Genomic DNA, 17,407 nt, shown 5'->3' on the forward strand with positions numbered 1-17,407 from the left:
TTCCCTTTAAGACCTACGACATACCAGTTGTTGACGTTTGGAATATGCTATCATCATATACACTTGGGAGTCTTTGCATGTTCTCTCAATAGGCATCGGATTAAACCAAGCCAAGAAGTCATATGCGGGACATCCAACAACTCTCATGTTATTCGCATATATGGTTATGAGCCGGATTCGAGCACACTACCCAAAACCTACCCACAAGTGGGCGACAAGGTTAGTCAATTTCAAGTTAAAATTGTTTTTGTCTATATTTTACTTTTCATTTTGGGAAGGATCTCTCTGCTATGCAAAGCAAAGTGCTTGGGCGGACTCCATACAAAGCAATTGTACAAAGCAAAGTGCTTTGCCTATCTTCATGTGAAGCACGACTTCTCTTATGTGCCATAGTATTATCGATTGAATTCGGATGAATGCTAATGGCACACATCTTTGGCACTATGTGGATATCAGCTCATAGCCTTCTGAGTTGCAAATAACTCTCTAAGATTCTAGGTGCTAGAGATGATAACCCATCTCTCCATCTGCACCATAGCTTTTGACCTCACCCTTGATATTGCTTTTCATGCTTTTTGGCATCGACTTTCTTTGGTTACACCATCATTCCCCACCCCCTAGTTGAACATTCATGCTCAACCACAAGCATGTTTATCAAACTTGAAACCTGCTAAGTCTTATTTTTATCCTTGCATACCTTCATTGGGCCATTCATCACAAAATGGCTACCACCCGGATCAAATGGCCAACCTTTTGCCACATTTTTGTAAGAAACCATCCCCATCTCTTGGGTCAAACAAAAAACTATGGGCATCACCATCCATATGTTACACCTTCCTGTAATGCTTTGTCTAAGCATTAAACCAATGATGAAAGCAAGATGTTTGCAACACTATTTTACCTATCCAAATATACACATGTATCCAACATGCTTCATCCATGGCATCATTATGCATATCAAAAACTTTAACACAGATATCTGACCCACCCTCTTGCCCAACCATAAAGTAGAGAGGTTCTCATCAGCTACCATCGAATATAGACTTTCAGAGAGTCCATGAGTTGATGAGCTCTATCCGATACAATAGTGAGGCTACACTGATTGACAAAAACAAAGAGACCGTTTAGGTTCGGATCACCACTGGCCTTATCAATCAAGCACTCCACATACCTCCTAGAAATCACAATTTTCTGCTCAAGACAAAGGCCATAGACAACGACAAAGCATTTATCAAGAAATAAGGCCATATGTTCACCTACAAAGACTTAGTATATTAAAAAATAGACCTTCCACTTTGATCTCTCAGCATCTCAAAGTATAGAAGCCGTCAAGATACATAGAGCCAAATCTGCACATTATAGTAGTAATGTCAATGGGGCTTTCTGAGCAAAGACTGGTGCAATGTGACTTAGAGAACTACATTCTTGAGAATCTGGTTGAAGCAAATATGAAGAGCAGTGAAATAAAAAAAGCGTAAATGAACACAGGGCCAATGCTTACCAGGATAGCTTAACAAGCCCTTGGAATGATCGACCAACTACCACCAACCGACTCTCACATTGATCTTTTACACAAGTCCAAGCATGCGGTCTGTGGGTAGCGGGTCCTTCATTGGAACCTGGCACCAGACAAACAAGAGAATATGACTCTAGAAAGCAGGCATCAGACAATGAAGAGACATACACAAACATAGAACTCACCAGCAAAATAATGCCCAAGAACAGAGACACTCTGTCTGAGTTTGAAACCACATCAGATGAAGAAGACAAGGATGACGAGGATGATGTTACCATACCTCTAGTGTGAATCAAGCGGATAACAACCAAGCAGAAAGATCAAATCCCAATCTCTCAGACTCAAAGATCCATGGAAGAGGCACAAAAACTAAGAGAGGAACGACAACAAAAGTTGGCGAAGAGGCTGGAAGAGCAGCTTGAAAAGGAGCAACAAAAGAATGCAAAGCTCAAGGAATCTTATGGTGTGGTATCAAGAACACACTCACACAGATCTTAGCCATATCTAAAGTACTAGATCCTTGTCATTGAGAGTAAATGCAATATTGTAATAGGACTAATATTTGAAGTTCTTAAAGTCGAAAAGAATGTAGCAGGGCATATCTTTCGTTAGCACGATTTGAAAGATTGTTGAATAGTCTATTAAATAGAGCTTATACGAATGAGTTGAAATATTAAGAGAGAACATACATTCTTTTTTTTTAATAATACACTAAAAACGGATTTGATAAAGATAATGAATAACAGATAGTCTGTCTATGGACAGTAAAATTGAGATTTTTATTAATATCAATGTTTTATATTTATGTGTTTTAACTTAAAATGCATGGGTAGGCTTAAAATAAGTTGTAATAGTAGTGGAGACCCAAAAATAGAGGTTTTATGAGTCGCGACCTAAAAGTTGCGTTTTTAGCCGAATAGAGATGTTTTTCGCAATTCTGTCCACGTTGCCTTGTAGAACAGACCTATTCCCGTCGTTTTGAGTACCTGGATCACTCTGTTCTGAGTTTGTTTGTAAAAGTTATGATGAAAACAAACAAAAGACAGCTGCAGTGTAGTGTACACAGGGACGGACAGACAGACATACAACATCATACAGTTCTCCCTGCTATCAACCAAGAAGTGGATTGTTTCTTCATGGTAGAGTATGGCAATTGAAATTATGAAGGTATATAATTATGATTTTTTGCTTTGATTATCATGTTGAATTGGTTGCACAGGTATGTTCTTTTGGCTATTTTGTAGGCGATGCAGAAATCAATGTGTGAAACAGGATCTGTACAAAGTGTCATGATAGAAATCTAACCTTTACGGATCGCTTAGCGATCACCTTCTTATATTATTCTCGCAGGTATACTTGGTACGAAAATCGTGCAGGCTTTTCGAGGAAAAGAAGGATAAAAGCACGACGGGTGGTGCGTTTGGGGATCATCCACCGATCTCTTCTTCTGCGAGTGCGAGTGAGAGTGAGAGTGAGAGTGCGAGTGCGAGTGCGAGTGAGACGCTGCATGCAAGCGAACTGAAGCTCGGGGGTGGTCGGGAGGTTCGAGCTCCGTACAACGGAGTGCGCCCATATATTTTGCTCCTCTGTTGTATCAAAACTCTACAAAGATTCATCAATACAAAGATCTCTTTCTCTATCTTTTGCTATCAATCTCTATTATTCGGTTCCCATGACAATTGGTATCAGAGCAAGCGGTTGATTCTGGACATGGAAGGATACGAGAGGAGGATGAAGGAGCAAGAAGACCTGATTCGGCGACTATGAGAAGATATGAAAATTGCAAATCGGGAGCGTGCTGAGGCTCTGCGGGGCAAAGCAGCACGAGAGCTTGATATCTATGTAGACCTTGATGGCCAACATGAAGGTGAAAACCATGCTAATCCACCTGAAAACAATAATCATCGTGGCGGCGTTGGGGTACCGCCAAAAGAAACGATGACGATATGGGAGAAGCGACAACCAAATCATTCTTAACGAAGGCTAAGCTTAAAGAGTTTGATGGCATAAGAAAGATATGCGAAGATTTAGAAGCGTGGATTGAAGAACTCAAAGATTTGGATTATACTTTCAATATCGAGAACACGACCACGAGACTTTCGAATGCTCGAGCAAGGTGACCGATAAGACAATACGTACCAAGATGGTTCAATTGGAGACTTTTGGCGATGCGTACGATAAAGGTAAGTCATCTACCTCTTCTTTGTGATGTTTTATGTCTTTGATACGTCCTTTGAAAGCTTCTGTGAGATCGAATTTATGCGTAGAAGTTAAGATTAAAATTTGAATTTCTTAATTGATTTGGATAGTATTCATTGCTTCTTATCGTCTAAATTGATTGAGAAATTAAACTTGAAATTAAATCGAGAAGTTAAAAGACTTGTGGACTTAACTAGTGGTAATAATAGTTCCACGAAAGAGTTAGTAGAAAATTTGTTTTTTTTTCTTTGAAGAGTCGAAATCATAAAGATGATTTCTATAACATAAACATTGATATGCATGATGTTATCATTGGTATCAATTAGATCATTGAAAATCATGTTTTGATTGATTGTTAAGAAAAAAATATATATCTTTAATCATTTGATGATGATAAGTCACACTCTTTGTGGAAAGAAAGAGATTCTAAATCTAATTTTGGCAATGGAATTGATAAGGTGACTTAGATAAGAGTGTGAGACGTTGCTTGTGTTTGCTTGTGTGAGACGTTGCTTGTGTTTGCTAATGAGATTAAAGAAAATCTGGGGATAAATATAAAGAGACAAATCCAAAATTTATAGAGGATCTCTTACATGAATTTAAGGATGTGTTTCCGGACGATCTTCCTGGTATGCCTCCGCCTTGAGCGGTAGACCACGCCATAGATCTATATCCAGGAGCAACACCTTATTCAAGAGCTCCATACAGGTTCAATATTGATGAGCTTAAAGAGCTCAAGATACAACTTGATGATCTGTTGAAAAAAGGGTTTCATTAAGCCTAGTGTATCTCCTTGGGGTAGTTTTGTGTTATTCAAAAAGAAAAAGGATGGTACATATAGGTTATACATCGACTATAGGGGATTAAACAAACAGAACATTAAGAACAAATATCCTCTTCCTCACATAGATGAACTGCTTAGTCATTTGAGTGGTGCCACAATATTTTCAAAGGTTGACCTTCGTTCTGGCTACCATCAAATCCGCATTAAGGTCGAGGACATTCTAAAGATTTCTTTTCGTACACGTTATGAACATTATGAATTTAGAGTTCTTGCTTTTGGTTTGACTAATGCACCAACAACTTTCATCTGCTTAATGAATAATATTTTTCACCCGTATCTTGATGACTTCATTATGGTATTCTTGGATAATATTTTTGTGTATTCTACGAATGAAGAAGATCGTGCATTGCACTTAAAGAAAACATTTGAGGTTTTGCGTGAACATAAATTGTATGCCAAAGCAAGTAAGTATTCTTTTGCAAAGGATCAGATTGTGTATTTGGGAAGAGTGATTTCTAAAGAGGGGATTCACATTGATCTTGATAAAGTTAAGACTATGTTAGTAAGAGATGTAAGAAGCTTTATGGGTCTAGCACAATATGAGAGAGCACACATTAAAGATTTCTCTAAGATAGCAAGTCCTTTTACCGAATTGACCAAGAAAGACAAGGGTTTTGTGTGGACTTCTAGCTGTGAGACTGCTAATGAGACCTTGAAGGCTAAAATAGCGGAAAATTTTGTTTTAAAAGTTCCTGAGATGGGCAAACCATTTGTTGTGTCCTGTGACGCTAGTGGTGAACAATTAGGTTGTGTTTTGACACAAGAAGGAAGAGTGGTTGCATATGAGTTTAGGAAATTAAGACGACATGAATTGAACTATGCAACACATGATCTAGAATTGCTTGCTGTTGTTCATGCATTGAAGCATTGGCGTCATCTCTTGCTTGGTGTAAAATTTGAATTGCGTACTGATCATCAAAACTTGAAGTATATTTTCACTCATCCATTGTTAAATAACAGACAAAGAAGATGGATTGAATTACTGGCTGAGTATGACTTTGATTTGAATTATTTGTGTGAAAAAGAAAATAAAGTTGCAGATGCATTGAGTCGTACGCCCATGGGTAATTTGTTGACTGTTGTGCGATCCAATTTGATTGATGATATGCATGCTGAAGTTGAAAATGATTCTTTTTATATGCCTATTTTGAAATTCTTGCGTGAGAATATTGGTGAGAGGTATGAGAACAAATATCACTTGTATAAGGAAAATCTGTATTATTATGACCGCTTTTATTCCTGCAAATTCTGCTTTTAAGAGTCAAATTCTGCATGAGTGTCATAACTCACCTTTTTCTGGTCATCCTGGATTGAGTAAGACATATGAAAAGATTAAAAGTTCATTCTTTTTTTGCGTATGAAATTGGATGTTAAGAATTATGTGCGTGAATGCTTTCAATGTCAACAAGTTAAGATTGAACATAAGAGGATACTTGGTGACCTTCAACCCTTAGACATTCCTTTACAGAAGTGGGAGTGTATATCCATGGACTTTATCATTAGACTTCCTACTATTCGTGGAGGGTATGATTCGATCTTTCTGGTGGTAGATAGACTCACAACAGAAGCTCACTTCTTTCTTGTAAAAATAACTTATAGTGCATTGACCATTGCATACTTGTTTATGAAAGAGATATTTCGTTTGCATGGCATGCCCAAGAGCATAGTGTCTGACAGAGATTCTAAGTTCACTTCTCATTTCTGGAGAGCGACTTTTGACTCTATAGGTACCCAGTTACGCATGTCTAATGCTTTCCATCCTCAAAACGATGCGGAAACGGAGAGGGTGAATCGTATTTTAGAAGATATGTTATGAATGTATGTCAATGAATACCAATCTAATTGGAATGAATATTTGCCTTTGCTTGAATTTGCATACAACAGTTCATATCATTCATCTATTAGGATGACTCCGTTTGAGGCAATGTATGGCTATAACTGTCCCACACCTATAAATTTTCTTAGCTCGAGGAATAAGGTAGAACTGTCACGTGAGATGCTTGAGAAAATGGATAACGAGTTGGCCAAAATCAGGGGGAATATTAGGGAATCTCAAAAGAGACATAAACTGTATTATGACAAGAAACATCGTGTTGTGGAGTATGAAACTGGTGATATGGTTTTTTAACGGTTATTCTTGAGAAGTCTCATTTGATTCTTGGAAATGATAGAAGATTGTCTCCACGATTTGTTGGTCCATTTAAAATTTTGAAGCGCATTGGTTCAGTAGCTTACAAATTGGAATTGCCTTCTCATGTTAAAGTGCATCATGTATTCTATGTGAGTTTATTGAAAAAGTATGTTCCTAATGTGCATCATGTTTTAGAGGACAACTCTAAGTTGAAAGATGACGGACCATTGACTGTAGAATCAGACTTAGTACTAGATAGGCGTTTTAAACATATGAGAAATAGAGACATTGTGGAAGTTTTGGTTAAGTGGCAGAACTATCCAGTAGAGGATGCATCATGGGTTGATCTTAGTGTTTTGCAAAGAGAATTTTTCTCTCTTTAGACCATCTCTGAGGACAGAGTTAATTTTGATAAGGGGAGAATGTAATAGGACTAATATTTGAAGTTCTTAAAGTCGAAAAGAATGTAGCAGTGCATATCTTTCGTTAGCACGATTTGAAAGATTGTTGAATAGTCTATTAAATAGAGCTTATACGAATGAGTTGAAATATTAAGAGAGAACATATATTCTTTTTTTTTAATAATACACTAAAAACGGATTTGATAAAGATAATGAATAACAGATAGTCTGTCTATGGACAGTAAAATTGAGATTTTTATTAATATCAATGTTTTATATTTATGTGTTTTAACTTAAAATGCATGGGTAGGCTTAAAATAAGTTGTAATAGTAGTGGAGACCCAAAAATAGAGGTTTTATGAGTCGCGACCTAAAAGTTGCGTTTTTAGCCGAATAGAGATGTTTTTCGCAATTCTGTCCGCGTTGCCTTGTAGAACAGACCTATTCCCGTCGTTTTGAATACCTGGATCACTCTGTTCTGAGTTCGTTTGTAAAAGTTATGATGAAAACAAACAGAAGACAGCTGCAGTGTAGTGTACACAGGGACAGACAGACATACAACATCATACAGTTCTCCCTGCTATCAACCAAGAAGTGGATTGTTTCTTCATGGTAGAGTATGGCAATTGAAATTATGAAGGTATATAATTATGATTTTTTGCTTTGATTATCATGTTGAATTGGTTGCACAGGTATGTTCTTTTGGCTATTTTGTAGGCGATGCAGAAATCAATGTGTGAAACAGGATCTGTACAAAGTGTCATGATAGAAATCTAACCTTTACGGATCGCTTAGCGATCACCTTCTTATATTATTCTCGCAGGTATACTTGGTACGAAAATCGTGCAGGCTTTTCGAGGAAAAGAAGGATAAAAGCACGACGGGTGGTGCGTTTGGGGATCATCCACCGATCTCTTCTTCTGCGAGTGCGAGTGAGAGTGAGAGTGAGAGTGCGAGTGCGAGTGCGAGTGAGACGCTGCATGCAAGCGAACTGAAGCTCGGGGGTGGTCGGGAGGTTCGAGCTCCGTACAACGGAGTGCGCCCATATATTTTGCTCCTCTGTTGTATCAAAACTCTACAAAGATTCATCAATACAAAGATCTCTTTCTCTATCTTTTGCTATCAATCTCTATTATTCGGTTCCCATGACAAATATGAACTGAAGGTCAATGGACCTTCTCATGATGAAGCCAGTTGAAGTGGTAAAGAATTTTGGCCATGAAATGATCCCACTACCACTACTGAAGGAAGAGGCCATCCTGTGGAAGCAGAAACTATTTTCCACTTGTTAGCAGTGGCTAACACATGCGACACCGATTATGCATCAAGCAAGGGATGTGCTATGGATGTGCACAATATTTCTTATTCACATTGTATAAGGTATTGGGCTCATTGGGAGTTCCAGATAGCTAGAGGGCTCAAATTGATCCCATAGTAGAAAGGCTTCTGGTGCATGCTTTTATAAGAAAGCCTTTATGCAATGAGGCTTCATTCTTGAGAATTCATTCTTGAGTATCTATTCTTGAGAGATCTCTCTTGATTGTTCACTTTATGGATGGCCTAGCATTGAACTTAATGTCCATGCTTAGAAGGCTAGTGCTAATCTTTTGTAATGAGAGAATCATTTCTTAATCTAATCTCTACTTTTTTTATCAGTCTTAATTCTTCTATATTCCATTATGTCATGAAGTAGTTTCACCTTCTCATTATTTTAGATTTGAGTGTGTGTGATGACTTCTTGCTTATTGACCACTCCTATCCTTCTATGAGCACTCAATTTGTGATATTTAACATCTCTAATTAAGTTAATTAAATAGATTCTTAATCTTGTGATTAGAGTATGTGCCCTATTGTTTGCTGGTGTGTGGATGGGTTTAATGAAACTAAAGCACCATTCACCTTGTGTGTGTAGTTTTTGATTAAGTACCTTAATTGGCATGTGGTGATTGGAGAGGCCAACACCAATGCAATTAGTGTGTGCTTGTCAAGAGTGTGCTTGGAGATTCTAATCTATGGCAAGTCGGATTTTGGTGGGCTTAATGTGTATAGGTGATGCTTGATTTATGATTATGGTGTGATTAGAGTTAGTGATCCATGGCTAATCTCTATTGCATTGGAATAGCATTCTCTTGAATCCTCTCATCTGATACATCCAATGATGCTCATGCTTCCATGCCCTACCTGGGTTGCCGATCCTAGGATTGATAATTCAAATGTTGGAGAAAATAGTAGCATCACCTAATCAACCCAAGATCAACAAAATTATCAATCCTAGTATCGTTAACCCGGCTAGGACATGGAAGCACGAGCATCATTGGATGTATCAAATGAGAGGATTCAAGAGAATGCTCTTCCAATGCAATAGACATTATCCATGAATCACTAACTCTAATCACATCACCTAAACACATTAAGCCCACCAAAGTCCAATTTCCCATAGACTAGAATCTCAAAGCACACTCTTGACAAGCACACACTAATTGCATTGGTGTTGGCCTCTCCAATCACCACATGCCAATCAAGGTACTTAATCAAAAGATACACACACAAGGTGAATGGTGCTTGAGTTTCATTAAGCCCATCCACATACGAGCAAACAATACGGAACATACTCCAATCACAAGATTAAGAACCTACTTAATCAATCTAATTAGAGATGTTAAATATCACAAATTGAGTGCTCATAGAAGGATAGGAGTGGTCAATAAGTAAGAAGTCATCACAACCACTCAAATCTGGAATGATGAGAAGGTAAAACTACTTGATGACATAATGGAATATAGAAGAATCAAAACTAATGAAGAACGTAGAGATTGGATTAAGAATGCTTCTCTAATTACAAAAGATTAGCACTAGCCTTCTAAGCATGGGCATTAAGCTCAAGGCTACGTCATCCATAAAGTGAACACTCAAGAGAGATCTCTCAAGAATAGTTACTCAAGAATGAATCCTCAAGAATGAAGCCTCTTTGCATAAAGGATTTCTTACAAAGCTATGCACCACAAGCCTTTCTAATATGGGATCAAGTTGAGCCCTCTAGCTAGCATATACAATTTAGAACTCCCAATGAGCCCAAGACCTTCTTATATAGTGTGAATAGGAAATATTGTGCACATCCATAGCACATCCCTCACTTGATGTATAATTGGTGTTGCATCTGTTAGTCGCTACTAATATTCCCCCCTTCCTAATTTGGCGCACGTCCTCGTGAGCCACTGAAGCAGATCACGGAGACATGGATGAAAGTGTGTCCATGGAAGAATGTTGAGCTACAAAACGTAAGAACAGATCATGAGTATCAAAGGCCAACAAGAATAAATTAAACATGAAATACAATGAACAATCATGCAAAGTGAATGTTTGCTTCTAAAAGATCGATCAATCATAATAAAAAACTGCACAACATAAAGCAAAAAAACACTTAAGCTATCATGCAGATTAAACCACTTGAAATTTCAGTTTTATACATGAAACAAAAGAAATCAATTATGACCCTAGGCTAATGCAAGGTCATAAATCTACTAGCCTAAAAACTATATATCAATCTTAATAAAGCACCCAAGTCTATCATGCCTACGGCTATAAAAAAGCTCCTAATCTATTAGTACAATGTCACAGCCTTGTGAAGTTTATGGAAGTTTATTTTTGTCATTTCATAGGAAAAAGTAAAGCACATCACAAGGCTACCATCCCAAGGCAAGTCTAAGTTCGACTGTCGGCTGCTTGAACCCTCAAGGAGGTGTTCCAAAAGCCTACTAGCCTACCAAGGCGACGACGAACCCCTATCAGCCCAGGGCATCGGTTTAGGGCCTTGACCAACCGAGCAAGGGTGGTTCCCCTCACCTATCAAGTGTCAATAAGGCGCTGAGCCTCACAAGACACAACATAATATAGAAATTTTCTTTTCATGTGTCTAGCAACATTTTTGCTACTTTCTTTTGGAATGTTTTTGCTTCAATGTTTCATTTTTTAGCACTTTTTTATTGCTTCCATCATGAGATGTTTATGGAAAATGGACTAAGGGACTTAAGCCTAATCATAGCCCTAGGCCATGCTACAAATGAGTGGAGTATTATGTCAATCAATAAGAGTCTATGACTAATAAGCAATGATCGTACATTAACCTAAGGTCAAGACCAATTACCTATGATTATCACACATAAAACCAAATTTTCAATGAGCTTAATATTAAAAAAGAAAAGTATTGAAACTTTAGTATGCCTAATTTTTGAAAATAAAACAACCATAGCTTATAAGCACATTCACTTTATCCAAGCATAGCAAATGGAGAGATAAACAAAAGAGAAATATCATGGAAGGATTTCACCTATTCATGCTCTTTGGGCATTACTTGAGCAAAGCATCCACTTGGTAGAGAAGTCTCTTGGTTATTTTTATTTGCAAACGAATATTTTTGAAGCTAAGTGTAAACACAAGCTACAAAAGCCACTTATTGAAATCCACACAAAAAACATTATTGAAAACCTAAATCTAGGGTCTCAAATACCCAAATATACCAAAGGGAAAAAACCCGAAGGAAAAAAGTGCCTTTGGTTATGCACACGGTGCTCTTTAGTAGCAAGAGTATGCATATACAACAAAAAAATGAGAGATACTGCTTCTAAATAAGCACATATTGCAATGTTCAAACCTCTCAAGCATGATAAAAACTTGATTAATTTCTAGCTCAATTGAAATATGGAATTTCAAAACAAGCCAAGAGCTAGAAATAATGCAACTCGGTTGAAATGAAGTGGCTCTTGAAAGCCAAATTTTACAATGTAAAGCTCTCAAAAAGTTGTACCAACTAGCTCAAATGAATTTTTCAGTTTAGACCAAACTATGAGCTAGCATGTATACCACTTTTAATCATAACAATTGGAATGGCTCTGAATAGCCAAATATTGTGTTTCTAAAACTCTCCAAAAAAAGTTGGCTAACAACAAACTCACATGAAATTTAATAATTTTAGAGCAAGCTATGAGCTAGAGATGACAACAACCTTTAATCAAATGAAAGTGACTAGCTCTAAATAGCCAAATTGTACAATATACTGCAATGCCAACACCCGGCCTTGGATATTTTGAAGCTCTTGTCTGCCCACAACCCTTCAAAAACAACTCAATTGTTAGTGCCAAAGATGTTTGCATACATATTAAGCACTAAAAAAGTATCAAGCAATGCCAAGCTCAAATTCTAGTGCATGTTTCAATCACCCACTAATTTATGGGCTCTCAAGAAGCTTATATCAAAGAAAATTTTCTTTTAGTGCGAAAAGGTAGTTGCAATCAAAATTTCGAGCTGTGCTAGTGTACTGGTACTGTACTGGTGCTACTTGGGTACTGGTACTGATACTGTCCTGGTGCTACTTGTGTATTGGTACTACTTGTGCACTGGTATTGGTATTGGTACTGGTACTACTTGTGTACTAGTACTAGTATTGGTACTGGTATTGGAGGATCGACGACCCGGCTAGGGCATGGAAGCATGAGCATCATTGGATGTATCAAATGAGAAGATTCAAGAGAATTCTCTTTCAATGCAATAGAGATTATCCATGAATCACCAACTGTTATCACATCATAATCATCAATCAAACATCTCCTACACACATTAAGCCCACCAAAGTCCGACTTGCCATAGACTAGAATCTTGAAGCACACTCTAGTTACCCAAAGTCCGACTTGCCATAGACTAGAATCTTGAAGCACTCAAAATTTCCATTTTATGCATGAAACACAAGCAATCAATTATGACTCTAGGCTAAATCAAGGTCATAAACCTACTAGCCTAAAAAGTATATGACCAATCTTAATAAAGCATTCATGTCTATCATGTCTACAGGCTGTAAAAAAGCTCCTAATCTATTAGTACATTGTCATAGCCTTGTGAAGTTTATGGAAGGTTGTTTTTGTCATCTCATAGGAAAGAGTAAACGCAAGACAAGGCTACCTCTCCAAAGCAAGTTTAGGTACGACTCTCGGCTGCTTGAACCCCCAAGGAGGTGTTCCAAAAGCCTACTAGCCTACCAAGGTGACGATTAACCCCTATCAGCCTAGGGCATCGGTTTAGGGCCTTGGCCAAGCGAGCCAAGGTGGTTCCCCTCGCCTGTCAAGTGCCAAAGGCGCTAGGCCTCACAAGACAGAACATAACTTAGAATGTTCTTTTCATGTGTATAGCAACATCTTTTCTACTTTCTCTTGACACTTTTTTCCTTCATTGTTTCATTTTTGAGCACTTTTTATTGCTTCCATCATGAGATGTTTATGGCAAATGGACTAAGGGACTAAAGCCTAATCATAGCCCTAGGTCATGCTACAAATGAATGGAGTATTAAGTCAATCAATAAGAGTCTATCACTAATAAGCAATGATCCTACAACACATTACCTATGATTAGCACACATAAAACCAAATTTTAAATGAGTTTAATATTCACAAAGCAAAGTACTGGAGCTTTAGTATGCCTAGTTTTTGAAAATGAAAGAACCATAGCTTAGAAGCAGATTCAGCATAGGGAATGGAGAGATAAACAAAAGAGCAATATCATGGAAGGATTTCACCTATTCATGCTCTTTGGGCATCCCTCTTGAGAAAAGCATCCACTTGGTAGAGAAGTCTCTTGGTTCTTTTTATTTGCAAACAAATCTTTTTGAAGCTAAGTGTAAACACAAGCTACAAAAGCCACTTATTGAAAGCCACACAAAAACAATTATTGAAAACCTAAAGCTAGGGTCTCAAATATCCAAATATACCAAAGGGAAAAAACCCGAAGGAAAAAAGTGCCTTTGGTTATGCACATGGTGCTCTTTAGTAGCAAGAGCATGCATACACAACAAAAAAATGAGAGATACTGCTTCTAAGTAAGCACATATTGCAATGTTCAAACCTCTCAAGCATGATAAAAAGTTGATTAATTTCTAGCTCAATTGAAATATGGAATTTTAAAACAAGCCAAGAGCTAGAAATAATGTAACTCGGATGAAATGAAGTGGCTCTTGAAAACCAAATTTTACAATTTAAAGCTCTCAAAGAGTTGACTACCAACTAGCTCAAATGAAACTTTCAGTTTAGACGAAACTATGAGCTAGAATGTATACAACTTTTAATCATAAGAATTTGGAATGGCTTTGAATAGCCAAATATTGCATTTCTAAAGCTCTCCAAAAAAAGTTGATTAACAACTAGCTCACATGAAATTTAATAATTTTAGAGCAAGCTATGAGCTAGAGTTGACTGCAACTTTTGATGGAATGAAAGTGACTGGCTTTAAATAGCCAAATTCTACACTATACTGCAATCCCAACACCCGGTCTTGGATCTTTTGAAGCTCTTGCATGCCCACAACCTTTCAAAAACAAATCAATTGTTTGTGCCAAAGATGTTTGCATACATATTAAGCACTAAAAACGTATCAAGCAATGCCAAGCTCAAATTCTAGTGCATGTTTCAATCAACCACTAATTTATGGGCTCTCAAGAAGCTTATATAAAAGAAAATTTCCTTTAGTGCAAAAAGGTAGTTGCAATCAAAATTTCGAGCTATACTAGTGTACTGGTACTGCACTGGTGCTACTTGGGTACTGGTACTAATACTGTACTGGTGCTACTTGTGTGTTGGTACTACTTGTGTACTGGTATTGGTATGGTACTGGTACTTCTTGTGTATTAGTACTAATACTGGAGGATCGATGACCCGGCTAGGGCATGGAAGCATGAGCATCATTGGATATATCAAATGAGAAGATTCAAGAGAATTCTCTTCCAATGCAATAGAGATTAGCCATGAATCACTAACTCTAATCACATCATAATCATCAATCAAGCATCTCCTACACACATTCACACATTAAGCCCACCAAAGTCCGACTTGCGATAGACTAGAATCTCAAAGCACACTCTTGACAAGCACACACTAATTGCATTGGTGTTGGCCTCTCCAATCACCACATGCCAATCAAGGTACTTAATCAAAATCTACACACACAAGGTGAATGGTGCTTGAGTTTCATTAAACCCATCCACACATGAGCAAACAATAGGTCACATACTCTAATCACAAGATTAAGAACCTACTTAATCAACCTAATCAGAGATGTTAAATATCACAAATCGAGTGCTCATAAAAGGATAGGAGTGGTCAATAAGTAAGAAGTCATCGCACACACTCAAATCTAGAATAATGAGAAGGTGAAACTACTTCATGACATAATGGAATATAGAAGAATTAAAAATAATGAAGAAAGTAGAGATTAGATTGAGAAATGCTTCTCTAATTACAAAGGATTAGCACTAGCCTTTTAAACATTGGCATTAAGCTCAAGGCTAAGACATCCAGACTCAAGAGCAAGCTCTCAAGAATGGATACTCAGGAATGAATCCTCAAGGATGAAGCCTCTTTGCATAAAGGATTTCTTATAAAAGCATGCACCACAAGCCTTTCTAATATGGGATCAAGTTGAGCCCTCTAGCTAGCATATACAATTTGGAACTCCCAATGATCCCAAGACCTTATCCAATGTGAATAGGAAATATTGTGCACATCCATAGCACATTCCTTGCTTGATGCATAATCAATGTTGTATGTGTTAGCCGCTGCTAACATTGCCCCCTTCCTAATTTGGCACACGTCCTCGTGTGCCGTTGAAGCAGAGCATGGAGACATGGGAGAAAGTGTGTCCATGGAAGAATGTTGAGCTGCAAAACATAAGAACAAATCATGAGTATCAAAGGCCAACAAGGATAAATAAAACATGAAGTACATTGAACAATCATGCAAAGTGAGTTGTTGCTTCTAAAAGATGGATCAATGTTTGAGGATGACTCAAACGGGCGCCCAACTGGTCGGACACGTAGTCAGACACCACATTTTTAGTCTATTATTTTGCCGAGCTAGTGTAGTAATACTCTGTGTAAATCCTGATTCCAGAGTAGTAGTCAATTCCGTAAGTTGTAATTTTGTCAATGACAATTGTAAAGGTACATGTGAACCGGCCACTGGACATTTAGAAAGCTCTAGGTATAAAGGTCAATAATTGTAATGTGAAAGTAGGCTTATCTTTAGAAGAAGAAGGAGCTCAAAAGACATACGCTCAAGCTACGAGCTGTTCCAACCTTGTAATCGACTTTTCTAATGATTGGGTAATCCGTTTTTCATTCCACTTGCATTGTGTTCCTCTCTCTTTGCTCTTTCATTTAAGTGTACGCATTGTCAGTTTTGCTGTGGTTCGCGACTACGTATTTGTGAGTTGTAATTGCAGATTTGAGTGCTTAAATCATTGTTTATAGTCATTTTGACCATAGGAGAGTGTTCCTAGACCATAGGGCGACTTTTCTGGTATATTCTGTTGCAGTTTTCAGGACCTTTTTCATGATGGATCGTGATTTTGGTACCTTGTCTGATTGCGTCCAGATTTGCTAGGATAGAGCCTCTAGGTGTCCTAGACCTCCTCCTAAAGTTTCGTTGCATTTCAAGTCCGTTCGAGTGGCGAAATGGCATGATGACCTATAGTTGTGAGAAAGGACATAAGCAGATTTCCCTGATCGTTGAGTGTTGGTTTGCTTGTTGAGTGTTGAGCTAGTGTGTTTGCTTGTTAAGGTTCACTTCGTGAGATTGACTATCTCATAGATTCTCCGTGCCCCATCCGAGACACTTTCCTTGAGTATTGACATTATGTTAGTGCCAGAAAGCTATGTTGGAGACGTCCGTTGGTGACCCGCTAACATTGCCTCTTCAAACAGAAAATCATGGCGGTGAGAACTGCAAGAAAATCATGGAAAGCCAAACGAGACAAAATGAAAGCAAAGAGGCTGAAAGCGAAAGTGGCTTTGGAAACTAAACTGAATCAAATAAAAGAGCAGCTTAGACATGAGCAAGAAAGCAAGAAAAATGTAAAGAGACCTAAAGAGTCAAAGACTAACTCGGGGGTTTTAGTCTTGGTCGACAAAGTGTGTGAACCTTTGGATGCGATCTTGAAAGCTTATGATGATAGGTTAAAGAACAACCAAACCCAAGAGGATAGATGGCTAACGTACCCTCATCTAGGGTATGAAAAAGAGAGGTTGCAAATGTGCAAGGAGCTTATCCAGAAGGCCCAAGATCTTATGGAACCACATGTTCCAGATGCTCCAAAAATGGAGGTGCTAATCCGCGATAAGTCCAAGAATTGGAGAGCCAGGGTATTGTAAACAGAGACCAGGAAGAGTTGGAAGTTGAGGCACCTTTAGATACAAGGGAAGTAGCCAATACCACAGATGGGGTGGGCTCACAAGCAGTGATGCCTATTCCGGAGGTAGAAGAACCATGGCCACAATCCTT

This window comes from Adiantum capillus-veneris, chromosome 24 (genome assembly GCF_014529385.1).
Source record: "Adiantum capillus-veneris isolate H3 chromosome 24, ASM1452938v2, whole genome shotgun sequence".
Classification (NCBI taxonomy): domain Eukaryota; kingdom Viridiplantae; phylum Streptophyta; class Polypodiopsida; order Polypodiales; family Pteridaceae; genus Adiantum; species Adiantum capillus-veneris.